This window comes from Anomaloglossus baeobatrachus, chromosome 1 (assembly GCF_048569485.1).
Source record: "Anomaloglossus baeobatrachus isolate aAnoBae1 chromosome 1, aAnoBae1.hap1, whole genome shotgun sequence".
Lineage (NCBI taxonomy): Eukaryota > Metazoa > Chordata > Amphibia > Anura > Aromobatidae > Anomaloglossus > Anomaloglossus baeobatrachus.
Genome location: NC_134353.1, coordinates 666221703 through 666236440, shown reverse-complemented (window position 1 = coordinate 666236440; position 14738 = coordinate 666221703). Strand labels below are relative to the sequence as shown.

The 14738-nt window shown below is 48.0% G+C and overlaps 1 protein-coding gene across 1 annotated transcript in view; it reads left to right on the top strand.

Annotated features, from left to right (window-relative positions):
* TMEM119 (transmembrane protein 119) overlaps window positions 1-14738 on the top strand; it is an 85815-nt gene that overhangs the window by 24696 nt on the left and 46381 nt on the right. The window lies entirely within an intron of this gene.

Here is a 14738-nt window from a genome sequence, read left to right as displayed (position 1 = left end):
GCCGAGCGCGATAGTGCCCGCCCCCGTCGCAGCAGCGATATCCTTGTGATAGCTGCCGTAGCGAACATGATCGCTACGGCAGCTTCACCTGGACTCACCTGTCCTGCGACCGTCGCTCTGGCCGGCGACCCGCCTCCTTGTTAAGGGGGCGGGTCGTGCGGCGTCACTGCGACGTCACACGGCAGGCGGCCAATAGGAGCGGAGGGGCGGAGATGAGCAGGATGTAAACATCCCGCCCACCTCCTTCCTTCCGCATATCCTACGGAAGCCGCAGTGACGCCGGTAGGACATGTTCCTCGCTCCTGCGGCTTCACACACAGTGATGTGTGCTGCCACAGGAGCGAGGAACAACATCGGACTGTCGCGTCAGCGTAATCATGGATTACGCCGACGCTGCACCGATGATACGATTACGACGCTTTTGCGCTCGTTAATCGTATCATCGAGCCTTTACACACTACGATGTCGCATGCAATGCCGGAAGTGCGTCATTTTCAATTTGACCCCACCGACATCGCACCTGCGATGTCGTAGTGTGCAAAGCCCGCCTAAGGGGGGACAAAGATACAATCAGGCAATGGGAACGTTTTGTGTGGAGGGAAAAATGCTCTTTCCCTCAGCACCCAGCTTTCCCATGCTCTGCTATACATCTTCTCTCAGCACCTAGCTTTCCCATGCTCTGATATGGGAAAGCTGGGTCCTGAGGGAAATATGTATAGCAGAGCATGGGGAAGCTGGGTGCCGAGGACAAGATGGATATCAGAACATAGGAAAGCTAGGTGCTGATAGAGGGATTATTTCAGATCATGAGAAATCTGGGTGCTGTGGGTAAGAGCCAAGTGTCGGCATCATTATCCTGTACCCCGAGTGTCAGTGTAATTATCCCGTCCCCCAAGTGTCGGTGTATGTGGAGGGGGGGCCCAGGTCTGAACTTTGCACCGGGGCCCATCAAACTCTAGTTACGCCACTGATGAAAACTATTGTTTTTAATTAATTTATCCTCTGGACGTGCTGTTAAACATACTTTACCTTGGATATTATTGCAGACAGTATTAAGATTGAATGACAACAGTACTCAACTAAAAAAATATAATTAGATGTCAATGTCAAGGGATAAGAATACTTACTGAACAATAACAGGGTCCTAGGGGAAGGCACAGCTACAAGAGTGCACTGTTATAGTCCTCAATATTGTATAATGCCCCCTTTAAAGTCCGCCATATAGTATAATGCACACCATAGACCTCTGTATAGTATGATGTACCTCTATAGTCTTCCATATAGTTTAATGCACTCCCCATAGTCCTCAATATTGTATAATGCACCCCTCAAAGTCTTCCATATAATATAATGCGCTCCTCACAGTCCTCCATGTAGTATAATACACCTCATAGTGCTCCATATAGTATAGTGCACCCCATAGTCCTCTATATAGCATAATACATCACCCCATAGTTCTCCATATAGTACAATGCACCCCATAGACCTCCATATATTATGATGTACCCCCATAGTCTTTCATATAGTATAATGCACTCCCCATAGTCCTCCATATAGTATAATGTCCTCCCCAGGTCTCCATATAGTAGAATGCACCCCATAGTCCTCCATATAGTATTATGCATTCCCCATAGTCTTCCATATAGTATAATGCACCCTGTAGACCTTCATATAGTATAATGTATTCCCCATAGTCCTCCATATTGTAGAATGCACCCCGTAGACCTCCATATAGTATGATGTCCCCTCATAGTCTTCCATATAGTATAATGCACCCCCCATAGTCTTTCATATAGTAAAATGCACCCAATTGTCCTCCATAATGCACTCACCATAGTCTGCCATATATTATAATGCACCTCATAGTCCTTTGTATAGTATAATGTACCTTATAGTCCTCAATATTGTATAATGCACCCCTTAAAGTCTGCCATATGGTATAATGTAGCCTATAGACCTCTGTATATTATGATGTACCTCTATATTCTTCCACATAGTATAATGCACTCCCCATAGTCCTCCATATGGTATAATGCACTCCTCATAGTTCTACATATAATATAACACACTCCCCATAGACATCCATATAGTATCATGTACCCTTCATAGTCTTCCATATAATATAATGCACCCCCCATAGTCCTCCATATACTATAATGCAATCCGAATAGTTATCCATATAATATAATCTACCCCATATAGTATAATGCACCTGTGGCGCCCCAGGATCTGGTTGCCACAACAGTGTTGCCCCCTCAAAAGGGTTAATACTGAGCCTGGAAGTAATTGGTGAAATCATTGGCCAGTAGGTACCAACATCCAATGCAGTTTCTCCCTCAGGCCAGCAGAGGGAGCTCTGAACCTGGAGTTCCAGGGAGCATTCCTCAAGCCTGACCTGAGGGAGGAATTAGTGTGCAGTCTGTTAGGGAAGTTGGAGAGTGAAGACGCAGAGTAGTGCTGTCCTGTGGACTAGGGCCTGGAGCTGTAATAGCTTGGTCCAGTAAAGCAGGATTGGCAGAGAGGCACAGAAGAGAATTAGACATCGGAGTCTGTGGTTGCCAGGGTGTGAAACCCTTCCCTGGTAGCCGAATCCGAAGGGCAGGAGAGCTGAAAGCCCCTGGCCCATAAGCAACCTGAAGGTACAGCTGCATCACCAGGGCCCGGTGTGGACTCCAGCAGAGAAGCACCAGAGAGGGCCTGCGCAGCCTACCACACAAGGAGAGGGACGTACCACCGGTCCCAGCAGCAAGAGGGCCATTGCTAACTCAGAGTGCAGGGTCCTATGAAAGCAAAGGAAGAACAGGAAGTAGGCCTCATACTCAGCTGGCCAAAAAGAGCACCCCAGTTACTTCCAGGCTGGTCGGAGCCTTCTACCACCTGTAACGGTCTCCCAGGACTAACCGTTTATCCAGTAAAAGAGGAGAAGGTAAAGAGACTGTTGTTTGTGTCCGGTCCTTTCACCGCCCTGTCGGCCCTGCACTACACCACAACTACATCGACACTTACAAGCACCAACAGTTGCCCCGGGGCACCGCTCCACCTGTGGGGAGCAGGACCATCTAAGCTGCCATTGCACCAGCCCCGGAGGCCCCATACAGCAGCGGCGGCTTAATAGCCGCAAACCACAGGTGGCGTCACGAATATTATAAACTTTAAGCACCCCCACTGAAGCCATATTAATTGACTCCCGCCAGGGTCACGGAGTCGGGCCCCGCCACCACTGACGACCCCCGGCCCGGCACCGGGTGTCCCATTGCCCTGGGGTGGGCGAGTCAACTTTGGCGTCACGAACAGGATAACGTGCCCGGCCCCCACCGGGTACTGTGCGCCTGGAAAGACTGTGTGTTTTACTGTTGAAAATTGCCGCCGCCATTAGCACTGCTGAGCGCAGGAAGAAAGGGGGCGTGCCCGAAAAAGAGCGCGAAGGGAGCGCGCCAGCAGAGCGGAGAGCCACTAACCCCGCGCGACTCTGAAGAGATTTTGAAAAGAGAGCGGAGCCTGGTAAGGTCCACTAAGGGGGGGAGGAAGATGTCCGATTCAGAGGGAGAACAGGTGGCTGTGATAGCTCAAGACGCAGCAGCACCGGCCAATGTGATCCCAGTCGCAATCGCCTCAGCCCCGCTGCAGCGCCTATAATGCCGCTCACCATGCCATACCTTCCGGGAGCGGACTGGCTACCGCAGTACTCCGGGGAGTCACATACCCTGAGCGACTTCAGAGAAAGGCTGCACAGCTTGCTTAAAGTGTACCCTCTGACTGAGAGCCAGAAAGTGGGCATAATAATAGGACAGTTAGCTGGCGCAGCCCAGCGTGAAGTAAAGTCCTGGCCTGACACTGATAAAGGGACAGTCACCCAGATACTGGCCAAGTTAAAGAGTACTTTTGACACCCGCACCGCAGCAGAAATAAAAATGAGATTCTTTGGGTGCAAACAACGGGCCACAGACAGCATACGACTTTGCCTTAAACCTGCAAGACGCCCTGAGAGTAATTAAACAGGTGGACCCAGATAGCGTATGTGAGGAAGACAAACTCCTAACTGAGAAGTTCATAGAAGGGCTCCTGTCAGACGCCCACAGGACACAGCTGGGTATCATGGTCCTGCAGAACCCTGCTCTGGACTTTGCAAAGTTTAAGGACCAGGCCATCCGGGTACTGAGAGAATCTACACCAAATGACCCAGTACCCCTCTGGCCACTTGCTATCACGTACCCGGAGGTAGTGCCTGCAACCCGAGCCACTGCAGTGGCCGAGGCGCAGTCCCTGGATAAAGATCCCGCTGCCGAGCTCAGACAACAGGTCCAGGAGCTGACCAGGACTGTGGCTGCCCTTGCAAAGTCCGTGCAGTCTCTACAAGTGACCACACCGCCGGCGAGAATCGAGTTGGCCTCCAGTCCAGATGACGTCCCATGGATGCGACAAAGGAGGATTCCGCCGACCAGAGGAAAAGACACAGACCGGTACGACCCAGCTGGACAACCGATCTGCCGCCGCTGCAGCCAGGCGGGCCACTTAGCAAGGCACTGTCCTTTAAACGGGCCGAACCTGGGGCCAGGAGCCAACCCCCAGGTGTAAGAAAGCCCGGCTCAACTCCCTGTCGCAGCAAGTATGTGGGAGGACGACCGGTCCTTCCTATTGTGCTGGATGGGATCCCTTTGACTGCCCTCCTGGATACGGGGTCCCAGGTAACAACCATCCCTTATAAACACTGTACAAAAGATATTGGGCTGATTCAGACATTGACCATGGCCCAGATGATGATTTAACAATTGTGGCCAGTAATGGTCAGCCCTTGCCTCAAATTGGGTATAAAGAAGTAACCATTAAAGTGCGTCGGGTAGAATTGCCATGTCAGGGGATGATAATTGTAGATATTGATCGCAAAGAATCTAACCCACTGCTAACCATTGGGACAAATGTGATGGAAAATTGTCTTGCCGAAGTGATAATTTTGTTGCAGCAGGCGGCTGAAACTTCCAGCTCCGGGCAGCAGCATGCCCTACAGAGCGAGATCAGAGCCCTGATGAGGAGACAGCAGGTAGAGCTGGCCGGAGGAGAAATTGGCAGTGTGAGGGTAAGTGACCCCTTCCCCATTGCAATACCCCCAAAAAGTGAGATGTTGATATGGTGTCGGGCAGAAATAGGCATTAAGGGTCAAGATTACCAGGCCCTGGTGGAACCTGTGTATTCAGACAGTAGGCCTGGAGTCCTGATAGCCAGAGGGGTAGCAGACGTCCGCAAGGGAAGAGTGCCCGTCCGCGTCCTGAATTGTGGGGAGGAGGAGGCTAAATTGCCCCGGTACGCCACTGTAGCAAAACTGTACACTGTCAGTAACAATACCATCAAAGCAGTGGAACCCTTGATCCCGTCCGACCAGGCGGAAGACAATGGCTCCAAGGGACAGCCCCCTCCAAGGTATAGAACATAGAAAATAGAATACCTAACAGAGTGTATATAGTTATTTAAAATGTCTCATATAAAATGCTTTTTATTTTAGGTTAATTAAGTAAATGGATAATTGGGCCACTGGACTATGGGTGGCCAACACTTTAATTGTACATAGCACCAGTGTGCTCTTCACCTCTGAAGAAAAACCCGTCCGGCGTGCATAGAGTGGGGTCATCAATGCTCTGACGCACGCCCAGAGCCTACGTTGGGGGTTTTATCGCGGCGGGTCCCCCATGGAGCAGTGTAATGGACACCCGGCAGGGAGACACACTAGATTCTTATAGTTGTTATTTAAGTTTGTAACGTTTAAGAAAATGTGCCTCCCACCATGGGATGAAATGTTCAAATATTCTTGTTTTTGTTTCCTCAGTCTGGGAGTACTGGTTTTAACTAAGGGGGAGTGTGGCGCACCAGGATCTGGTTGCCACAACAGTGTTGCCCCCCCAAAAGGGTTAATAATGAGCCTGAAGGTAATTGGGGAAATCATTGGCCAGTAGGTACCAATATCCAACGCAGTTTCTCCCTCAGGCCAGCAGAGGGAGTTCTGAACCTGGAGTTCCAGGGAGCATTCCTCAAGCCTGACCTGAGGGAGGAGTTAGTGTGCAGTCTGTTAGGGAAGTTGGAGAGTGAAGACGCAGAGTAGTGCTGTCCTGTGGACTGGGGCCTGGAGCTGGAATAGCTTGGCCCAGTAAAGCAGGATTGGCAGAGAGGCACAGAAGAGAATTAGACATCGGAGTCTGTGGTTGCCAGGGTGTGAAACCCTTCCCTGGTAGCCAAATCCGAAGGGCAGGAGAGCTGCAAGCCCCTGGCCCATAAGCAACCTGAAGGTACAGCTGCATCACCAGGGCCCGGTGTGGACTCCAGCAGAGAAGCACCAGAGAGGGCCTGCGCAGCCTACCACACAGGGAGAGGGACGTACCACCGGTCCCAGCAGCAAGAGGGCCATTGCTAACTCAGAGTGCAGGGTCCTATGAAAGCAAAGGAAGAACAGGGAGTAGGCCTCATAGTCAGCTGGCCAAAAAGAGCACCCCAGTTACTTCCAGGCCGGCAGGAGCCTTCTACCACCTGTAACGGTCTCCCAGGACTAACCGTTTATCCAGTAAAAGAGGAGAAGGTAAAGAGACTGTTGTTTGTGTCCGGTCCTTTCACCGCCCTGTCGGCCCTGCACTACACCACAACTACATCGACACTTACAAGCACCAACAGTCGCCCCGAGGCACCGCTCCACCTGTGGGGAGCAGGACCATCCAAGCTGCCATTCCACGAGCCCCGGAGGCCCCATACAGCAGCGGCGGCTTAATAGCTGCAAACCACAGGTGGCGTCACGAATATTATAAACTTTAAGCACCCCCACTGAAGCCATATTAATTGACTCCCACCAGGGTCATGGAGTCGGTCCCCGCCACCACTGACGACCCCCGGACTAGTCCGGCCCGGCACCGGGTGTCCCATAGCCCTGGGGTGGGCGAGTCACACCCCATATTCCTCCATATAGTATAATGCACCCAATAGTCCTCTATATAGTACTATGGCCAACATAATGTACTCACTTATTTAAAAAAATAAATATTCACAGCTCCCCATTATGAAGCTGTGAGTTCATTGCTTGGCACAGCAAGACACAAGTGATGTCCTTGTGCTCGCTGCGCTGAGGTGTCAGATTTTATACACAGTGGAAGAATGATGGCGGAGGGAGCGCATTGCTCCCTCTTTCATCATTACTTTCATCCAGGATGCCAATACAGTTGAATATGCAATGATAGGCGCTGGCACTGGGCTGGGCCTTCTCGACTCACTGGCCCCATAACAGCCAAGTGCTCTGCCACCATTGCCGGTATGCCACTGCCTCTGACTTAGACTGTGAATATGTGACGCCCTGACAAAACCAGGGTGTCACAGAAGACTGCACCCCCACTTCCAGGTGCAGGATTCCCTCCTCCTTGGCCCTCCATCACAAACCCCCACATCCAGGTACACAACATCAGCCAGCAAAGCCTAGTAACCCCCCCTGACATTAGGGACACACCAGTGGGTGAGGCCAAGCGGATGGTGAAGCCCACCTAAGGGTTCTGAGGTGTCCTGGGAGGAAACAAGACAGTGAGAGAGTGGAGTTGAACAGGGAGAGTTCTGAGGAGAGAGAGGAAGTGAGAGAAGTGTGAAGTGACAGGGTAGTCAGGGGTTGGAGCCCCTGCACTACCGGACTATTCACTAGGTGGCAGTCGGCAGACAGGGCCATAGGCAACGGAGATCAGGTCGCGGGAGACCTTAAGTGGACCGGGGCAGGATTGGAGCCCACTGGTATCGAGAGCAGGAATCCGGTCCGGAGGCCGTGCACGACAGGGTACCTGGACCCTAGAGCAAGGACAGCTTCAAGCACCTTACTAATTGACCAGCCGTAGGCAAGATTTCAGGTCTTGTCCCACAGGAGGCCCAGACAGAGCAAGACGGAAGCCCAACGAGGGGGCTAGGGCTCCACAATTGCCTGCTAAGATCCCACGGGTCAGTTCTCGCAGGCCACAGCTCCCGACACACAGTATCACCGGGAGTGGACTTCCCCGTTTCATGTGGAGTAGTCAACAACAAGGACACAACACTAAGTGCAGGAGGAAGGGACCCCTGTTTGCTGTACCAGGGTTTGGGATCCGAACATACCCGCCGGAGGTCACTGGCAATTTGGTTTACCCTTTGGACTCTGTGTGAATTATTAAGAACTGTGAGTACACCCACACCATCCAGTCCAACCTTGCAGATTGCGCTCCGCAACACCATCCCACCTGTATTGGGGCCCCGGGACTACAACCCCCCTACCCGTGGAGGGGATAACATCCAGCTGCCCCACTCCATCAGCCCTGGGCATCACCTCCAGTGGCAGCGGCGGTGTCACCAACAATCACCGCACACCACGGGTGGCGTCACTGACAAAACCTTTCCTATATAACAATTCCCCTTTTCACTTGCGGGCAACAGACGGGTACTCAGGCCCGGGTCCGGCTTCCCCTCGAGCCACCGCCATGACCCCGGATCCGAGCGTCTCGAGCAGCCCCCCTGCTGTGGTCTGTCCCCTGCTCGCAACAAATATGCCTGTGATATCTTAGGTGCAAAGTCCTGAATTAGTCAGTGATTTGTGTCAATAAGGCTGGATTTCTTTTCAATATATTGCAGTTAATATGGTTTGCAAAACATACAATAAACATTATAGCTTCAATTCTGCATTTTCCGTATTACAAATGCATCACATGAAATTCTCAGATTTGGCCCAAACACTGTAGTGTGTCTGAAAATACATGTGGCAATAAGAGTCCCCGTTCCATTTGGCAGCTAAGAATTGTCTGTGAGCCGAGAACCATGGCTAGGAGTACTGTGGGTGAGTAACAGTCTAGATATGGCCATGTGGTGACTTTCAGACTCATGAGTATCTACATTTCAAAGCCAGTTCAGGAAATTGTTATTATTTCAACTACAGAGACACATGAAGAACGGAGGAGAAATTCCCTTGGGAGAAAGAAACAGGGAAGTCATTTTAATGGCTCGTATTGTGCTGAGCACACTGAAAAGCAATTACAGTGGCTGGATTCTGCTCACAGGCCTGCTGTCTGCATCAGAGCGGCGGACAAAGCCTGGCAAGAGTACTTAGCGATATTATTACTCTTATAAAGCATACTGCTCGCATTAAGAAAGAGACTATAGGAACGTGGCCACGGCTCCAACCTCGCTGATGCCAAGTTTAGTCGTAATGGTGGATCGGCACAGGCGATTACGTCTTTAGTGCTTTTTTGTTTTCTGCATACCTGTCCTGTGGACACATGCCAAACCGTTTACTATTATGGGAGCACGGTTCATTTATACTGGCATGCTACGCCTTTAAACCCTTATACCTATTTTGGCCATTAATAGTAAACCTTCCATTTCAGCTATTCCTATTCTCAGTTTATTGCTGACTTCTCCAGCACAGAGGGATTTCAGAAATGCCAGATATTTGGAATATTTATATCTGTGTCTAACAAGACTACATTTATCTACAGTATATATTATGCTGCCTGTGTAGCTTGTGGCATTGCACAGCTCCTTATTTTGACACTGAGCAGGCTGTGTTGACCGGTCGCTACTCTGTAATTTTCCTGGATAAAATAAGGACATTACTTTGAAATCTTAGCCCCCTCCTACTGCAGGTTGTCATTGAATCGTGTCCTAGGCCACAAATTCTAGCAATTTGCTTCGGCGCAGATTAAAGTCTGACTGTTTTATAAAATGAAGGGTTTGGATGTTTGGGCGTCACATCGAGACCTAAGTAAATGAAGGGCTTTCTTTAGACTGAGCGTTCTCTGTAGTGAAGTTTGTATAAAAGTAAGACAAGAAAAGAAGCTGTAGTTTATGAGTAAACAGGTGCACAAAGCAGGAGTTCTTACATTGTGGTTTCTTTTCACCAGTTACAAATCGTGTTTTACTATAAAAGGTAAAATAAAAAAAGCTACAAAAAATAAATAAGGGCAGAAAAGAAACACTTTTAGAATTCTAACATGCAGGCAGAAACTGACACCACTCTTTTTTTCAGAGCTAAAAAGAGCAGATATGGCAGCACATTGAATCAATGGTTAACAGCACTGCAGCGCTGAGGTCCTGGGTAACCATCCCACCAAAGACAACATCTGCAAGGAGTTTATGTGTACTCCCCATGTTTGCGTGGGTTTCCTCCCACACTCCAAAGACATACTGATAGGGAAATTAGATTGTGAGTCCCAATCGGGACAGTGATGATGGTGTCTGTACGTACTAAAGTGTCTTCTGCTTTGAAAATGATGAGAGTACACCACTGTTTGAAAGACACTTTATGCATATACCCTGAAAAGTACTTAACACTAGAACTACTGAGGTAGTCATTTTGACTACTTTGCACCATGTATTTCTATATAGGTGTCACGAGTCCAGTAGTTCTAGTGTTAAAGGCGTATTCCCATCTCCAAGATCCTATCCCCAATATGTATTAGGTGTAATATTAATAATCTTAGTTAGTTGCTCGTGGTCATAACCATGGATACTGTGAGCAAAATACGCTTCTTCTATGCATTTTGAACTCCAAATTAAGAAGATTTGTTTTACGAGCACTCGGGAAATCAATACAGCACACACGCTTAGTATGGTGTACTCAAAGAATTCTCCTTTATTTGTACATATGACCAGTTTATATAAGGTCACAGACAAAGGCCTTGTCACTCTGAACTACACACTGTGAACAGAAATGTGAGACTTCCCTGCCCATCAGTGTTAGCTGAACCCCATGATATCATTAGTTTTAAGACAAGATGAACACAATGAGAACAAAATGGATTCTGTTCTCTCACAATACCTAAGCTGCAATGGCGTGCACATGAGGTAAGTGACATGGCTATATCATGAGAACTATACTATATTTCTAATTGGAGATGTTTGCTAAGGCTGGTTTCACATCAGGGTTCTTTTGTGTGTAGTTAAAGAACCGCAAGCCGCATTTGACCGGATCCTGTGCATTCCAAGTGCACTGCATGCAACCGCAAGTCACCGGATGTTATTTTACCTGATCCTTCTACTTCTACTTTTTATGGCTGCTGCGATGAATGTAGCGGGACACAAAATTTAATCGGCTGGCACTAGAGTCAGCTGATCGGGAGTCAGCTGAACTCCTGATCTCCCAGCCCACACACATGCTGTGATAGATGCAGGTTAACAGCAGTCACTGCCTGCTGCCGATCACGTGTTACCGTGTGCGGGCTGTATGGTCAGGAGTTCAGGGCAGCTGACACCAGTGTCGGATGATTACTTGTTCTTTGTCCCGCTGCATCCATCTCAGAGTGTGCGGGTTGGAGTTCAACTGAGTTCAGATGCTCCACATAGGGATTATTAAGACCAGAGGTCTGAAACACGCAACCAAGCATGTGGCCCCTTGAGCTTCTTCTAGCAGGCTGCAGGCACGTGGACGATCAGTGCCGCGGGCCACAGTAGTCAGTCAGCGCTTTATTTCATTTGAATGAACTGCTGGCGCCACACAGAGCTCTCTGCAGCTATACCTAAGCCAGTTGCCTGCTAATCACAGACCAGCAGCTGACATAGTGATATGATGTCAGGTGCTGGACTCACACTACTACAGCACGGTGACATTACTAGAGGGAGACCAGGATGGGCACAAAACTACAGGATGGGGACATTACTACAAGGAGACCAGGATGGGAACAAAACTACAGGATGGGGACATTACTACAAGAAGACCAGGATCGGCACAATACTACAGGATGGGACATTATTACAAGGAGACCAGGATGGGCACAATACTACAGGATGGGGATATTACTACAAGGAGACCAGGATGGGGCACAATACTACAGGATGGGACATTACTACAAGGAGACCAGGATGGGCACAATACTACAGGATGGGGACATTACTACAAGGAGACCAGGATGAACACAATACTACAGGATGGGGACAAGGGTGGGCACATTACTACAGGATGGGGACAAGAATTAAATACAAAAATTCAAAAAGGCGCATAATCAAATAAAGCTGTGTGTGAACAATCTCAAACACAGCTACATCTAAGACCACTCCATGAAAATTGTAAACCCGGAGGATAAGGAGTTATAAGGTCAATAAAAAATACAAACTTTTTTGGAACAATAGCATAAAAAGTCCCAAAGAACTGACCAAGGCAATTACAAACAATACATATAGAATACAATGCATGGGAAAATGTAATGGGCACAACCACCCAGGCAACACACTACGAGGAGGACAAAAGCACTTAAAAAGTCTGAATTCCTTGTAAACAATAATATCCTTATAATGGGAATAGGGACTAGATAGATGGAAAAGTCCAGGGATTTCAGGATGTATAATACATACCAAAAATGTGCTGAGTGCTATAAAGTGCAAGTAGTTTGTCTCAGAAGTGGACCCAAGGGTGCCAAAGAATTCTCCAGTGAATAGACCTCAACTTATGTTTCGCGTGTTCAGGTCATCACTTAATCATGAGGGAAGGTGTAGGATGTATCTGCCAGAACCTTTAAATGGTCATCAATGCAGTTACATGACTCCTATATCAGCCAAAGCTAGCTGTTCTACACAGCGGTCTGGGCACTTATATATAGCATGTTAGAATTCTGTTTATAAGAGCCCACTGGTGGTGGCCTCAGCTTATATGCCGAAAAAACGGTGACAGGTTCCCTTTAAGAGACGCTGAAAGGAAGGCAGGGAGGGTCATGGGGCTGGGAGCATGTGCACATTAGCTGCATTGTATTTCAATGCACCAGAGGAAAGATGATATAAGTCTGCAACAATCATACTGTCCTTCAATGACATTAGTAAGGTAAATCATTGGCACAAAATATATTATAAATAAATATATGCATAATTTCATTTTCAATTCATAATACAAAGATATATAAATGCAATATTTCTCTTAACGTCCATTGGCATAAATCCACTTCAGGAATCCCACCAGAGATCCAATGTTCATTCTTTACATTTTCTATAAGGAGAAGGCAGTGATGCATAACAGGGCTTCATATAAACTATAGAGAATAGTACAAATATTTTCCTCAAAGAGATCCCAAAGTCACTGGCAGATTCAAAATTGTTTTTTGCATAAAAAATATAGAAATACAGACATAAAACTTATCTAAAAATGACAAAAAAATGAAAATTAAAAATGGAGAAAGGATTTTTTTGAGGGCGGTGCGCTGATATCTCAAAGGAAAGAGGCGAAGCTGAGGCTCTCATTTCGGCCATTGGAACTCATAGTTCCCAAAGTCACTATCTACCTCGCCTCTTTCTGGGCAAGCATCTTTTTGATGTTACCTCCTCTAACACCACCATGTACAATCTCTATTCCTCTTATCTGTAGAGATCCTGCACTACAATCATGACACTGTTTAAAGTACTTAGATAGTGTTTTTAAGGAGGCAATATTCATCACTATCCTACCTGCGCCAATATCTCTCACATGTTCTCGTACTCTCATGCGGAGCTACCGTGATGTTAGACCAACATAGGTTTTAGAACAACTACAAGTGGCGTAATAAATGACATTGAAGCTACCACATGGGATGTATTCATTGATGTCGAATCGACGTGAACCATCCACCGATTCAAAAGTTGAACAGCAAGAGACATTGGCGGAAGCAATGCAATGTCCGCAAGGAAAAGAGCCTTTTAAAGGATGATTATAGCCAAAAGACCCACAGATTTTGGAGCATAATGGTTATGAACGAGGTAATCCTTCACATTTTTGGCTCACCTAGCCATCACCATTGGTCTATCACAAGATTTTAGACTGGGTACAATTTGTAAAATGGGCCAATATTTTTGCATACTAGAACTCATAGTTTCCCATGCTGAATTGTAAGTAGAGATAAACCTAATGACATTATTATCTTTTTTAGGACAGTGTCTAGCATCCTGTAACAGTTGGTCCCGAGGTGTCTTTCTGGCCCTGTTGTAACCCCTCGTAACACATCTCCGACTGTAACCATACTGTAAAAATCTATCACGTAGATCAGCGGCCTGTTTTTCAAAGACGGCGTCCATGGAGCAGATCCGCCTCGCCCTGAGGAATTCACCGACCGGGATGGCTTTAATAGTAGAACTATTGTGAGCAAAGGAGGCATGTAAAAAGGTGTTCACCGAGGTCTCCTTCTCGTACATGTCAGTCTGTAAGACACCTCTCTCATCCACCTCCATACTGATGTCCAAACAATCCATTTTAACATTACTGAGTTTGTAGGTAAGCTTAATGTTCAATGTATTGTTGTTCAAAAAAGCCATGAACAATCTGAGCTGCTCCGCCGTGCCCTGCCAAAATATAAACATGTGACACCCTGGCAAAACCAGGAAGTCACACATAGGCCCCCGCATAACACCTTCCCTCACCTAGGTCGCACACAGCCGACCTGAAACCCTAGTCAACCCCCCTCAGGGCAAGACAGGCACACCAGTGGGCGTGACCAGGCAGTTAGGGAACGCCCACCTAGGAGTCTAGAAAGCCCGGGGCGGGAAAACAGGCAGTCTAAAGCTGATGAAGTTGTAGTTAAAATGGAGAGGAGTGTGGGCTGGAACTAGGTGTAGCTCCAGCCAATGAGAAGTCACCTTTTTTGCCAATGATCTATTGTGATCTTCCATGATTCTGGATCATAACAGTCTGGCAAACTAGCAGTGGAGGAGCATGTGCCCGGAACAGCCGATTGGGTGGAAGCCCAGACCGAGCGCATGTGCCGCAGGATCCAGGCTCAGGCTAGCTTCTTGCTGAAGCGATAGACAGCCGA